This window comes from Amphiura filiformis, chromosome 1, assembly GCF_039555335.1.
Source record: "Amphiura filiformis chromosome 1, Afil_fr2py, whole genome shotgun sequence".
Taxonomy (NCBI): Eukaryota; Metazoa; Echinodermata; class Ophiuroidea; order Amphilepidida; family Amphiuridae; genus Amphiura; species Amphiura filiformis.
The window spans coordinates 20,744,932-20,759,123 of record NC_092628.1 but is presented as its reverse complement, the minus strand read 5'-3'; positions in this window follow the sequence as shown (position 1 = coordinate 20,759,123).

The following is a 14,192-nucleotide window of genomic DNA, read 5'->3' as shown; positions in this document are numbered from 1 at the left end:
CAATTTCTTTTGTTTTATAGTGGATATAAGAAAACATATAGGCCTATAATATTACTCTGTTTCTTCATTCTCAGTCTTGGATATCGTATACTAGGCCTAAAGTAATATTGTTATTGGCCTACCAAATTACACAATGCAAATTTGATGAAATAATGCATCAGTTTACTAGTATTTGGGAGAGGGGTCTCAAGGATTATATGTGTACACAAAAAGTTGCAATTCCGACAAAAGTCAGAAAAGTCTCATTTCTGAAAAAGTCCCTCCTCCATTTTTTTTAAAATTTCGGACTAGAAAAATGTTTTTATTTTTACTCAGCCCAAACACATGCACAGTGAAAATTTGCACTCCACAAACTATCTTCAAGAATTTTAGAAGTATCTTTGGTGAAATCAGGGATGGAAATGTGATAGAGAAGTCAAGATATCCAGAAAGTTACGGGTAATAACTTAGATTCAGGTAATTGAACAACAATTCAATAGCATAGCTGAGATTTTTGCTAGAGGGGTTAGCCTGTGTAGGGCGGGGGCCCAAATCCACCAAAAAGGGGTGGTATGGGGGTCGTGGTGCGATGCCCCTACATCAACAAGTAAGTCCTCTTTTCAGAGTAAAATTATCAAAGAAGGTCCCAAGTAAAAGAAGATTTCACAAAGGGACCACTTTTCATGCTAACTTGAGCTGTTCAAAATATCCAACAAAAGTACATTCTTAGATGAAGTAAGATGAAGTAGAAAATTCTGCACTTCTTCCTTGCAAAAACATCATGTCATGTACAGGCCTGTTTGTGTAGATGTTACGCACTTTTTTGAGGGGATAAAGAAATGAAAGAATCATTAATTATTGTTTGCCTTCAGGGGGCTATCATTTTCTTCAGAAGGGTGTTCCCAATTTACAAAAAGTTGCCGTCAATAAAATTGCAGAATAGCCAGAAGCAAAAGATAATTCATTTTGCTCTTGATCACAGACTTAACACTTTACAGGAAGTCCATCACCACAATATTTTTTTGACATTAATATTAATTTTTTTAAATTACAAAACACCACACACACCCCCACATCACCAAACATAAGAAATCTCAAACCCCATGATACACAGGGCAAAATGGAAATTGACAAACACACAACAATTTAAACCATCATTCAACAATCATCCCTACTCTCTAAACAACACACATCAAGCATTGCAGCCATGTTCAAGTGTCATGTACATACATGTACCATTGGCCTGCCAAATGGAAAACCAGGAAAAAAATTATTTCAGAGGGCTTCAAAGATCAATCATCCTTTTTTTAAATTAAATTAAGACAGACACAATGTTGAAAAGAAATCTACACCACTGATGACTTTACATAAATTTGCCATGGAAGTCACTATTGAAGGATAAAAGTTTGTTAAAGCTTAGGATTTCACACTTGTATTGAACCACGTTTCTAAACATGCTTGATTCCGAAACCCCTATAGTTTTGAACTGCTGTCCGCACACCCCTTGCTCTGTCAAGTTGAATGCCCCGGGATGGAGCAATCAGTAGCTGTATACATATCAGGCCTGGCTGTCACTGGTCACTACACTGCAATAGGAATTTTAAACACTTTTCTAAACAATATCTTGCACCATGTCTTTAAGGAATTTGATAGGCTGTGTAAAAGAATTTAACACATGATGTCTAAATTGGAATTTGACATTGGTTTTTAGGAACTAAACACTTTTCTTACACAAAGTTTCTAAACATGTGTAGCATTTAAATATGTTTAAAAACAGGGGTGCAATTCCTTAAAACGCTTTTTGCAGTGTAATATTAAATAACAAAGAAAAGGCAGCATAGTAAACAGGCAACAAATAGTAACAGTAATGCTATGGCCAGTCTCTCTTCTTTTTTAACTTTATCCAAAGAGAACATTCCCAGGTATGCATGACCAGAGATTTTTAAAACATATGGGGGAACAGGATTTGCTCTTTTGAGCAAAACAAAACCCTACTAGGATTTGTGTGATTCATGTTTATTCTCAGAAAAGGATGCATAATTCTAATTTGTGTTTTTCTGGTCACCTGTGTACACTTTCACCCGGCCGGCCCCACACCCCCAACCCCCACATATTTACACAACCACCCCACACAGTTCACAGACAAAGCAAACCGCACGCATGAACCTTGTATCCTTGATTTACATGTGTAGTTTTCAACAAATTAAAGCCCCCCCACACTTTGTTAAAAATCATGTAAAATTAGCCACTTTTTGGCAATCTCTGAGCCCCCACAGAAAAGATCCTGCACGCCGGTGTGTAAAATACAATTTCCTGCATGTTTCCCTTCTCCATTCGTACCTGGCTGAGGGTTCTGATATTTTATCATTCTCAGCGTCTACACAAGTAAAAAGTGAATATAACATTTGTGAATTTAAAAATGCAATATTTTAAGTCTGTCAGACATGCAGACCTACATGTTAAATAAAGTAGAGGAGTTGAATTTGTCTTTGGTGGAAATTCTGCGGTCAGTGAGTGTTTTGCATACAAGCAAGTACTTTACATTAGGCTATGCTTTTTAGTGATAAACTTTTCCTGACTGACCGACCGACCCAAATTCTGAAAGTGATCTATGGACAAGCAAACAATTTATTGTTTGGACTTATTGTAGGGAAGGGTTTCTGTTCGTTTTGAGCTGAAATAACAAGTTAAAGTGAAAAAACCCTACCGGTTATTTTGACCGTTTAACATGCAGTTCGATGGGAGGACATAAAGTCATAATTCTATGAATTATGACTTCATGTCAAACTTTGCTTTGACTTACAAACACAACAAATTTGGCCAATTCCAATTAGGTGGACGTTGGGACATGTGTAAACATTTATACAAATATGCCAAAAAATCAGGTTTGAAAAAATTAACCAATTTCATAAAATAAGATCGTAGATTAGGACTTTTACAAATAATTCTTAGTTTCCTGTTTCCGTCCGCATCCAAAGTAGAGAATTGCAAAATATTTAGGCCTAATTATTTTATTTTTATTTTGGATTTTCTCTTTTAAAGTAACTTTTAATGACTTCCAGTTGCTACTTTCTGACTTTGATCATATCAACTATAATGATGAATAAACTAACAACATAACTGTACGATTACTCCTGTATAAAATTTAACATAGTTGTAAAATAATTAAATCCATGCTCCTAGTCAAAAGCGGGTTGATGTAGATGTAGGTTGCGACCGCTTGTTTTAAAATTAAAATAATAGATAATTAATAATTAAAAGTCACCTCATCCCTTGTTTTCAACCATGAAACAGGGATTTCTTTTAGAATACCCTACCACTGTAGAATGTCAATGGGGGTCTTTTATGAACGACCCATACACACATACAGTGTGAATGTAAGAAACAGGAAACTATGAATCAATTGTGAAGGGCCTTTATATGGCTTTAATTTTTATTATATTGACAATGGTGTTATTTTTAAAAATTTATTCCTCCTGTATTTGTATGTGTGCTAAGGGGGACCCAGGGCTGCCTGCCATGAATAATTTTCAGGGATAAAATGGGTACATCAAAGAGTAAAGTGTCCTTAAAATTACTATTGACAAAATTAATGGGGACCAACATTTGGCTTTGCTCCCTCACACTGAATCTTGGCTATACTACTGATGTATGCTGCACGAATCAAGTGACACTTCCCTGGTTCCTGCCCACATGTGGGTTCTGTCTACATGTAGTACTAGTATGTCACACACACAAACACCACTCCAGGACACCACTGCACATGACCATGACTGCTCTCTGATGTCTGTGTTTTCAGAAAGTAAGTACTTTCCTGCAAAACCATTCACCTAATATAAGGTGAAGGACAAGCCTGTAAAGTAAGATATTTTCAATGCCTGAAAAATTTGCAAGCATTGAAAAATTCATGTAATTTCCAGACGTCAGACCAAAAAAAAATCTTTCTATTTAGTTATCTATTTCTTTTCAAAATTTGAAAATGCAGAATTTGAAAATGTGGTTTATTACTGAAAAGTTTTGAATTGTAAAAGTTCTATGCAACAAAATGCATGCATTGTGGACTGACAAGAGCCCCTTCATGCATTCATATTCAACCTTGTGCTCAACCAACTCAGATTTCACCCAGTCAACATGGTCAACTTTCTTTCACCAACAACTGCCAGTGCTGCTAGAGTATACCATACCGGTAGATTAAAATCTTTGAGTATACAGGCCCGTAGCCAGCCCTCCGAGTTAGGGGGTTCGTTTTTGCAGATTTCTGTTAAGTATAACTGATGAGTAATGGCCGCAGGGTGGTGTCTGAGGGGGGATCAGTGCCCCCCTCAGAAATGGGAGAATTTTGAAAAATGAAGTCCCAATTGAAGGCATTTGGTGCACAATTTTTACATTATTATCAGAAATATATGGTTTCAATTTATTATTGCAAAGAGGCAAATTAGCACGGTTAAAACAAGAAAAAGTTGCAAATCAGGCATACAGGGTGTCTGAGCTGAAAAATGTAGTCCCAATTGAAGGCATGGTGCACCATTTTTACATTATTATCAACATATTGGTTCAATATATTACAGCAAAGACGCAAATTAGCGCGGTTAAAACAAGAAAAAGTTGCAAATCAGGCGCCCTCAGAATTGGAAGAATTTTGAAAAATGAGGTCCCAATTGAAGGCATTTGGTGCATTATTTTTACATTATTATCAGGAATATAATGGATATATTATAGCAAAATTAGCTCGATTAAAACAAGAAAAATTGCTAATCAAGTGCGTTATTTCATCACAAATAATATCAATTATCTTATTTTCCTATGTTATATCACTCCCTTCATCTCTGAACTAAGCTTTCTCGGTTATCGTTTTTTTGCACACCAAATATTTTTTTTAAATCTTCAAATCTAGATGAGACAAAGAGGCAAACAATGACTCTGCTGTATTTATAGCATTAAATTAAGTCATAGGGCTACATAAACTGGGCGTCGGGGGATTTTTCAAATCGTCCCGCTAATCTGAGCCTAAAAGTAATAGGAAAATTCGCGCGAAGCGTGAGAAAAATAACAATTTTTGTGCTAAAATGGACATTTCAACCACATTTCCCATGTTCTCCTTTTTTTGTGTCAAAATTTTAGGGGGTTCGATCGAACCCCTCGAACCCCCCTGGCTACGGGCCTGGTATACATGCATAATTTCTATCTTTTCTCAAGGTTATCTATGAATTTGACAGGTTGCTAATTGATGCAATAACATTATATGGCATGTAGCTTATTATAACATGGATTTATCATGTTTCTAGCCAACCTTCCACTGCAGTGGTCAAGCGGACCTTCTAGTTTTGGGGTCAGTTGACTGCTATGCATTCCTTTTAATAAACTCTTTACCATGCAGCTATGCTGCCATTCTTCGAGGCCATTCCATAAAACACAACACACTTCAGCGTCCCTCCGCCCGGTCTGACGGGAGTGGTTCTTGTTCTGATCTTGTAATCATTGTCAGATGAGTTGATATTGAAGTATGAAGTTCAAAAGAGGAGTTTTGGGTGGCTGTATCAACATGATCAAGTTATTGCAGTGGCGTAAGCATGGGTCATCATATTGGGGGGCACCGACCATGATTGGGGAGCACCAGGTCTGATTGGGGCACAAGCCATTTTTTCTTATTTTTCCTATGGGATTTTCAAATTTTACAATTGATTTGTGGGGGCACGATGCTACGCCACTAGAGGTAATGTGTGTGTTTTCCAACTGGGGAGATTCACACACCCACATTCAAACTGGGGAAATTTGTTTACACAAATCTCACAGCAACCGCCATACTGTGGAGGTTGCTCTAATCAGAAAATGACAGGTGGTATACCCCCCCTCTATGGCTCAAAAACCCATTTTGAGGTTATCTCCAACTGTGGAGCTCCACGGTTGTTAGCAGACTCCACATTGTGAATGTGACAAAACACACACACCTCCACAGTTAGAACCATTTACAAACACACCTCCACACTTGGCAGCATCTACAAGAGGGGGGGGATTGCTTGGTTGAATCTTTAGTACTATTATTCCTGTGTAGGGTGGTTGTGTGTATGTACGGGCCGGGGTGTGTGAACATCTTCAAAATTGAAAGCTATTGTATAAAATGTGCTCTGATAATTAGCACAGAACAACCACTGAGACATCCTAGCCCTATTCATGGAAGGCAGACATTTAATACATACATACTACTAGTCAATTTACTACAACATTTATAAAGCACCTTTTCGAGATAAGTTTCAAAGCGCTAGTAAGCAAAACACAAAAGATCAAAAATATAAACATTAAGCAATAATTAAATATATTGGTGATATACATGTTTCATGAGAAGAACAAAGAGTTTAGGCCGTATAAAATTAATGTTTTGCTTCTCGTCCCCTCCCTCCTCAATTTCTGGGATTTGTCAGATTTTTTTTTTTATAGATTTTTCAATTATTTTAGACTTTGGAATGATTTATGAATTGTTCATACATATAAATTTATTAGAGAACACGGATCACTTCCAAGTCTTTTTGTGGTACTCTAGGGGGTTTATCCCTCAGAATCTCACATTTGAAAAAAAAAAAGTGCCTCATCGTTTCCTCAAGCACTGTTGGAAAAGACCGAAAACTACTGACAATGCTGATTTTACATTTTACAAAAAAAAAAAAAAAAAACACCTCCCTCCCTCATCAATTCATGAACATCCTCTGGACGAGAACCAAAATATTAATTTTATATGGCCTTATGGAAAACAAAAACAAAAGTTACTGTGGATAAAGATAAGATTTGAGAGCTGTTTTGAAACTGTTTATGTTTTGAGCGTTTCTGATTGCATATTATTATCATTCACTTCATGACAAATCAATGAAAATAAGCTATCTTCAGTAGATAGCAAGAATGACTAAGCAGTCTGTCCTGTGTTAGTTTCCATGACTCACTTACTGCCCACCCCTCTTGCATGCTTGTAATTGAGCACCATGGAAATTGATGAGGGGATGTATTTTTAGTAAGATTTAGATATATGTTAAAGGGTATGGCCCGATCCCTAATTTTACAGAGAGTGGTCTAAATTTGGTTGACCAATATTAGGTTTACAATAGGCCCTACTGAATTCAAAAAATCAGTTTCAGTTCTCACTTTACAGATGGGATATGTGGGTTAAGGTGAACCATTCAAGATGGAAAGCGTTAATTGGGTCAAAATACTAAGAATAACACAAAATATTAGTATATGAACATAATATAAAAAAAAAAGAAAGATATATGAAAATATCACAAAAAAAACACATTTCAGAAAATATTGTAAACAATCAAAAACTATACCCAAAATATTTGTTTACAAATGTAAAATAAGATGAAAAAACAAACAAAAAAACACACACAAAAACACAAACTTTCAGAAAATGTTTTAATACAAACAATTGTAATTTAAAAAAAATTAAGAACATTTAGTAAAACTGCAAATTTTCAGGAGATAATGTAAAATAACACAAAATTTCAGGAACACCCCTATATAGAGGAGTAACTTTTCAATCAAAGAAATGTCTGGATTATTATTCTTTCGGAAAACCACTGGAATTCCTGTTGCCAATGTCACTTGATAAAGCTTGGAAATCCAATTAAATGAAGGAAAAATCACAGAAATCTCCAAAATAAGCTCTCAAATGGAGGATTGCTGATTTTAAACTATTTTTTGCCTGATTTTTTTGCCTTTGGGCACTTTAAATGTCTGGATTTCCAACAGTCACGACTGGACAAAAGTCCAGTTTTCGAACTCCTCTATAGGGGTGTGCATCTATTTTCGAATAGCTCAATCCAGGATCCAGACTTGTACTCGAGTCCAGCTCGTCTGAGTCCGAGCTGAGCCGAGTCCAGTTGAACCCGAGTCCGAGCCAAGTCCGAGTGCTTTTGTATCCGAGTCCGGACTCGAGTCCAAGTCCGGGGGTGCCAAGTCCGAGCCAAGTCCGAGTCCAACAAAAATCGACCCGAGTCCATGCCTGGGGTGGGGCACTGAACTTTATATCTGACATGCCTGTGTCTATCAGCTTTTTATCAGTGAAGTAGGGGCCTAAAAAGTGTGGGTGTGGGTCATTGGGTATAAAAAAAGAAAAAGGGGGTAATTTGGTAAACATTGTAAACGATGGGGGTCACAGGTATTAGAAGTTCTCTAAAAACTACATGTATCAGACAGCAGTAAATGTGGATGTGTTGTTGTGTGTATGTCACATTAGTCACATGCCCGTGTCGCATGTAACTCACAGATCTACACAGGCCACCGGGAAGGGGCACCAGGCTGTGTGCAGCATAAATGTACATGGAGAGCAATGTATTCAATGGGGGTGGGATAAATTATAGAAAAATATAATAATGATAATAATTTAAATAATAAAATAAATGATAATAATAATCATAATAATATAAATTCAGCCTTCAGAAATATCAAGAAGAAAATGTGTTGAAATGTTTTCCCAGTTTGGCATTTTGTTACCAGTATGCAAACATCTTTTTACCATATTCATTAAAGCAAGCCTGAAGATTTGGAATAACTACACATGTATACAAATCAGTTAGGTGTGGGGTCCATATCCCCCCACTTTTATCAGTCAGTCTGGGTGGATTATGCTGTCACCAAACAAAAGTTCAAGAATGTGGTATGCTTTGTACCAAAACTGAACAAATGTGCACCAAATCTAGTGAACACATACAAACTACACATGTATGTATTATCTCGGTCAGGGTTGTTCCATCTAGTGCACTTACCCATTTCTCACATCTGTCAAAGGGACACCCTCACAACATCCCTATTGGATTGTACAGGGTCTTTGATTTCCAGTCAATTTTCTCCGCATAGAACACATCAATGTGCATTAATTTTCCTTTGTAATTACTCATTATTGGGAGCGTATTCCCTGATAAGAAATCAAACTTTTAAATTGTTTCACAAAGAGGTATATATCATATGACATGTTTTGTGATTTCCCCATTGAGTACAACAGTAAGTGTCCCCTGTGTCTGAGGGCACAAGATGGAATAGCCGAATCTATCGTGAGCGACCGACAGAATGTAAAATACCCTATGTAATAACCATACCCATACCCATACATGTACATGTATGTAAGGAGGAGCACAAAGTTAGGATGAGCTGCCATGCATACTGCATGGTCCAGTTTGCACTTTTTCTCTTTTTCACTGAGTTTCATGAAACTAGACAGTTCCATGAAAGCTCATGAAAGAAGTTTAAGATATTTTTAAACAGTAAAATTATGCATAATTAATTATATAAAACTGGTTTATTTCATTAATGCTAACAATAATATGATTATGCTAATTCACAGATATTAACCTAAATAATATGGTGGATATGAGCTGATATGTAGGATACATGACAGATGACTTATTTGACAGCCCCAAAATTTTAAAAAAAAGGGCAAATAAAGTGAAGTCAACAAATTTTAAATCAAATTTTAGATCTATTTTGACATATTTAGGTATAATCAGTTCACATTTTTAAACATGGATCTAATTGCATGACTCGGACCGGACTTGGCTTCGAGTCCGAGTCCTTTTGTGTTTGAGTCCGAGCCGAGCCGAGTCTTTAAATGTTAGAGTCGAGTCCAAGTCCGACAAAAGTGGACTTGAGTCGGACTTGAGTCCGAGTCGGACTCGAACGATACATCACTGCCAGGATCTGTGCTCACAGGTACATGTAGTTATCAGATTCCCAGTCTGTAACACAGACAACTTGACTGGGGACCTGTACAATAGATAAATTTAATAAAAGTCATTCTTTGTCCAAGTTATATCATCAATTAGGAGAACCACATATTTTCAAAGCAATTTTCAATGCGCTTCTGTAGTCTTTTATAGTATTTTATAAATCTATATAAATTAATCCCATTTAGGCCTAGGTGGTCACATTTCTAAATGTGCAGTTCATTGTATTATGGGATGGGTGCAATTCATACACTCTTCCCCCCTGAAAGAAGAAATATAACTAAAAATGGTGAGAAAATACACAAACTCACAAGGAGAGTGAAATTCAACTGGGGTGACTTGAATGGGTGCTTCAATATATAGACCCCAGTGTGGGCGGTTTAAGGTCATGTCTTCCATATTAGGGGGTGTATGGATTTCAACTGGAATAGCCCAATGGCAATAGCTCACATACTTGTATGGTCATCTTGGACATGTTGGATAGGAAAAATAGGACAATCTGAAGCTACAGAACACACCCCTACATGGGCAAAACAATTGCTCTAGTAATAGATACATGTACACGTACATGTACACACAGGATACTTTGTAAAAAGAAAGTCACTATTATTTTTGTAAAATCATTGCAATTTGTGTAAAATTGTCTCAATTTTGGTCAAATTAACATGTAAAATCGCCAAAAATCACTGCAATTTTGTTAAATCAACAACATTTTTGTAAAATCACCAAAAATTGTGTAAAATCTCCAAATTTTGGTAACTTCACCAAAATTTTTGTAAAATTGCCAAAATGTTTGTAAAATCACCAATTTTTTTGTAAAATCGCCAACATTTTTGTAAAATCGCCAACATTTTTGTAAAATCGCCAAAATTTTGGTAAAATCGCCAAAATTTTTGTAAAATCGCCATAATTTTTGTAAAATTATCAAAATTTATGTAAAATCGCAACAATTTTTGTAAAATCGCATAACAATTTTGGTAAAATCACGACAATTTTGTAAAATCACCAAATTTTTGTAAAATCACCGAAATTTTTGTAAAATCGGCAAAAATGTTGTAAAATTACAAGAATTAATTATAAAATCGCATTAAATGACAATAGTGAAATATAAATATATTTAAAATATTTTTAAATACATTAAAATATTTACAAAAAACACAAAGTTTATGGCGATTTCCCGTTTTTTCCCTTGTGACATGGGGCCTACAATAATGACCCGGTATATGATAGGCATAGCAATGGGATATGTATCGCACATTTGCAAAACATCAACTTGGATGCTCCCGACATCATTGAGCCATTCTGCACAGTACGTCGTTAGTTTGAAGCAGTAAGCACAACATGATCCCATAGCTAAAGACACCAACCAAGTCACTATGGTCATCTTTAGAGCTCTTCCCTTGCCCCGAATCATACGATGCTTTAAGGGGTGACATATCGCCATGTATCGCTCAAACATGACTATGGTGACGAAAAACACAGCAGCGAAATAAGTTGCGTAACTGAAAAGTATCGCAATGATACAGCTGGCTTCAGCTTGAAAAGAATAACTAATGCGGAATCGTGGAGAGTTTATACCTGAAGCTGTGTACGTGGCTCCATAGATAACTAACACAGAGACATCAGCAGCGGCTAGGTTGCCCAGATAAACGTTGGTCACTGTCTGCATTTCTTTAATTCGGTAGATGACGAAGAAGAAAGATAAGTTGATCAAAGCGCCGATTGAAGTGACGATCTGAACTATGTTTGTGAAGAAAAATGTTTCTACTGGCGATGATTGATAGGTTATGGAGATGTTTACAGGCAGGTATACCTGACACTGAGATGTATTTATCGCCTCCATATGAGACACCTTTTACTCAAAGAATGCACTTGACAAGAAAATTAGTATTACCGTATCTGTTTTTGTTACATTGGTTGTGGGCAAACTTCGTATTCAAATAATTGGGGCTTCTCTCACTGCAACAATTTTATTGGTCTTGTTGACAATGTTTGCTATGTAGTCCAATTCCAGTGACGCTTTAGAGATTTGAAATTACTATAAAGTAAGGTACCAATTTTGACTCCCAAACATATTGATGAGCGGAGCAACAATCGTAGCGTGTTATCATGGTTGTTAGATTTTCATGAAAACGTCGTCTGCAGTCTATTGTCCAATAGTTTTTAGATTGCGCGCGCGCGGATGAAGCACCAATAAAAGCTAATGAAAGAAAATTTGTTTGTAAAACGCTAAATATAGCTTACTATAAACATAATAAATGATGTACATCTTTTTAATAAAGGTTAACATTAGGAAACGAATTTGGAGAAAACCTTCTGTTAATAAAATACTATGCTGAGCCACCAGCCTGGGTGGCTCACGCTTCAATAATTTCAGATGATTGAGCTCAGTAATACATCAAAGAATGTCTTCCAATTCATGAAAACAAATAGATAATCAGCTTATCGGATTAAAAGCTTAGAGGGAAGGTCTTGCTGGTCAGCCAGTGTTTGTAATTATCAGAAGGATTTCTCCAAATTCATTCTCTAATGAAAGTCACATTTTCAATTATTGGTAGATAGCTTCCCTGGATATCTTATTAGAGCCCTGCACAACTTTCATCAAACATCGCCTGCAGTCTATTTATCCAACTATATCGATTTACAAGATTGCGTGCTGTTGAAGTACCAATACATGAACTTAATAACAAGAATTTGTTTGTAAAACGCTAAAATATAGCGACCTTATAAACATGATGAATAATGTGCATCTTTTAGAACTACTCCATTTAATAAAAGTTAAAGTAATATTTACAATAATTAGTAGATAGCTTGTTATTATAGAGCATTGAACAACTTCAATGAAACCTCTCCTGCAGTCTATTATCCAACTACATGTGTACAATAACACTTAACACTAGGAATTTGTTTGTAAAACGCTAAAATATAGCGTACTATAAACATGATGAATGATGTGCATCGTTTAGAGCTACTCCCTTGAATAAAAGTTATATTTACAATAATTAGTAAATAGCTTATTATTGTAGAGCATTGAACAACTTTAATGAAACATCGCCTGTCGTCTATTATGCAACTCTATCGATTTACTAGATTGCGCGCGTACCAATAAACGGAAACTTGGATGCAAACTTAAAGTCACGCGATACGGTGAATGCTTCAACTCAGTGTCAGGTACATGTATACTTGCCTATAAACATCTCAATAACCTACCAATCTTCATCAGGAGATAGTCGTTCTTTTCAACCTGGCATAGGAGTGTGTAAGTGGTGTGCAAGTGTTAAGTGTGTAAATGAGATGAGTGTGTGTATTTTTGTTTTTTTCAGGTATATGCACTCTCTAAATGTAAAAGAGTGAAATATCTTTCATGAATTGCCTACAGTGATCACTCCAATAAATCGAGTGAAGAAATGTCGTATTTAACAAAAATGGGCATTGAGGTGTGGTTTCCTCATGGATGACCTTCCGCGTATCTGCACACACTTTCATATTTACTGATAGTTCAGATTATATCACTCATACATAAATTCTAGACAGTTCATTGGTTGATTACCATTTATCATTTTTACCATCACCCTCTCCGTGTGATAGTCTTTACCATCATAGTGCTCTGCCGTAGTGCGCCTGCGCCAAGCCGTGCGCTGACTCTTAGACTCGCCGATTTAGTTATGGGGTGGATGTGAAGTATATCACGGCAAAACATGGTGTTATGTTGATGAATTTCCTACCTTAAATAGTATTTTAATAATAGAATTTATGCATGAGTGATATAAAACAAATATTAACTGTCTTAAATTCGTGTAATGGTCGAAATATAATCACGAGGTGAAAGATGTATTGTTCCAATTCCCTCGCCGTTCCGGCTCGTGGAATGGAACAATCCATCTTTCACCTCGTGATTATATTTCGACCATTACACTCATAGACAGTTATTTATATACTATCAGCTGCTGCGTTAATGCCAACCAATGTCTTGATGGATACAACGAGGGTCGGGTCATCAGATTGTGTCAGCTTATTTTCACAAACACATAAAATTGTCAATGAAGACCGTGGTAAAGGATTGGTCCATGTGGAACGGAGACATTGATGGGCGTAGTAGGCCCCTTATCAGTGGCTCCAGACAGAACAGGGTCATTATGCGGTAAGGTGCCTGTAGACATGTCAAAATAATTTTTCTATTCATTTTTTTACAGATTAAGAAAGAGATATGTCTCCATTGTAGTGAAAAAGTGTTTAACTCAATCTTCATTAGCAACTTTATATATTTTTTCGGCTTTTCTGCAGCTGATGTCATTTCCATCACGGTCGTCATCTCCGTCACAATTGCACCCAAGTTCAACTATACAAACACGTGTTGCACAATGAACATATGTTTTTTACCTACAGAGAAAAGGAGTAGAACCAAGATTAAGCAACGAGTATCATTACAATCGTGAGCCACAGTAGCTCTAGTTTTAATTTTGTTATTCTGTACCCAAAATGCTGAAATTATATTGGTAATAAAGT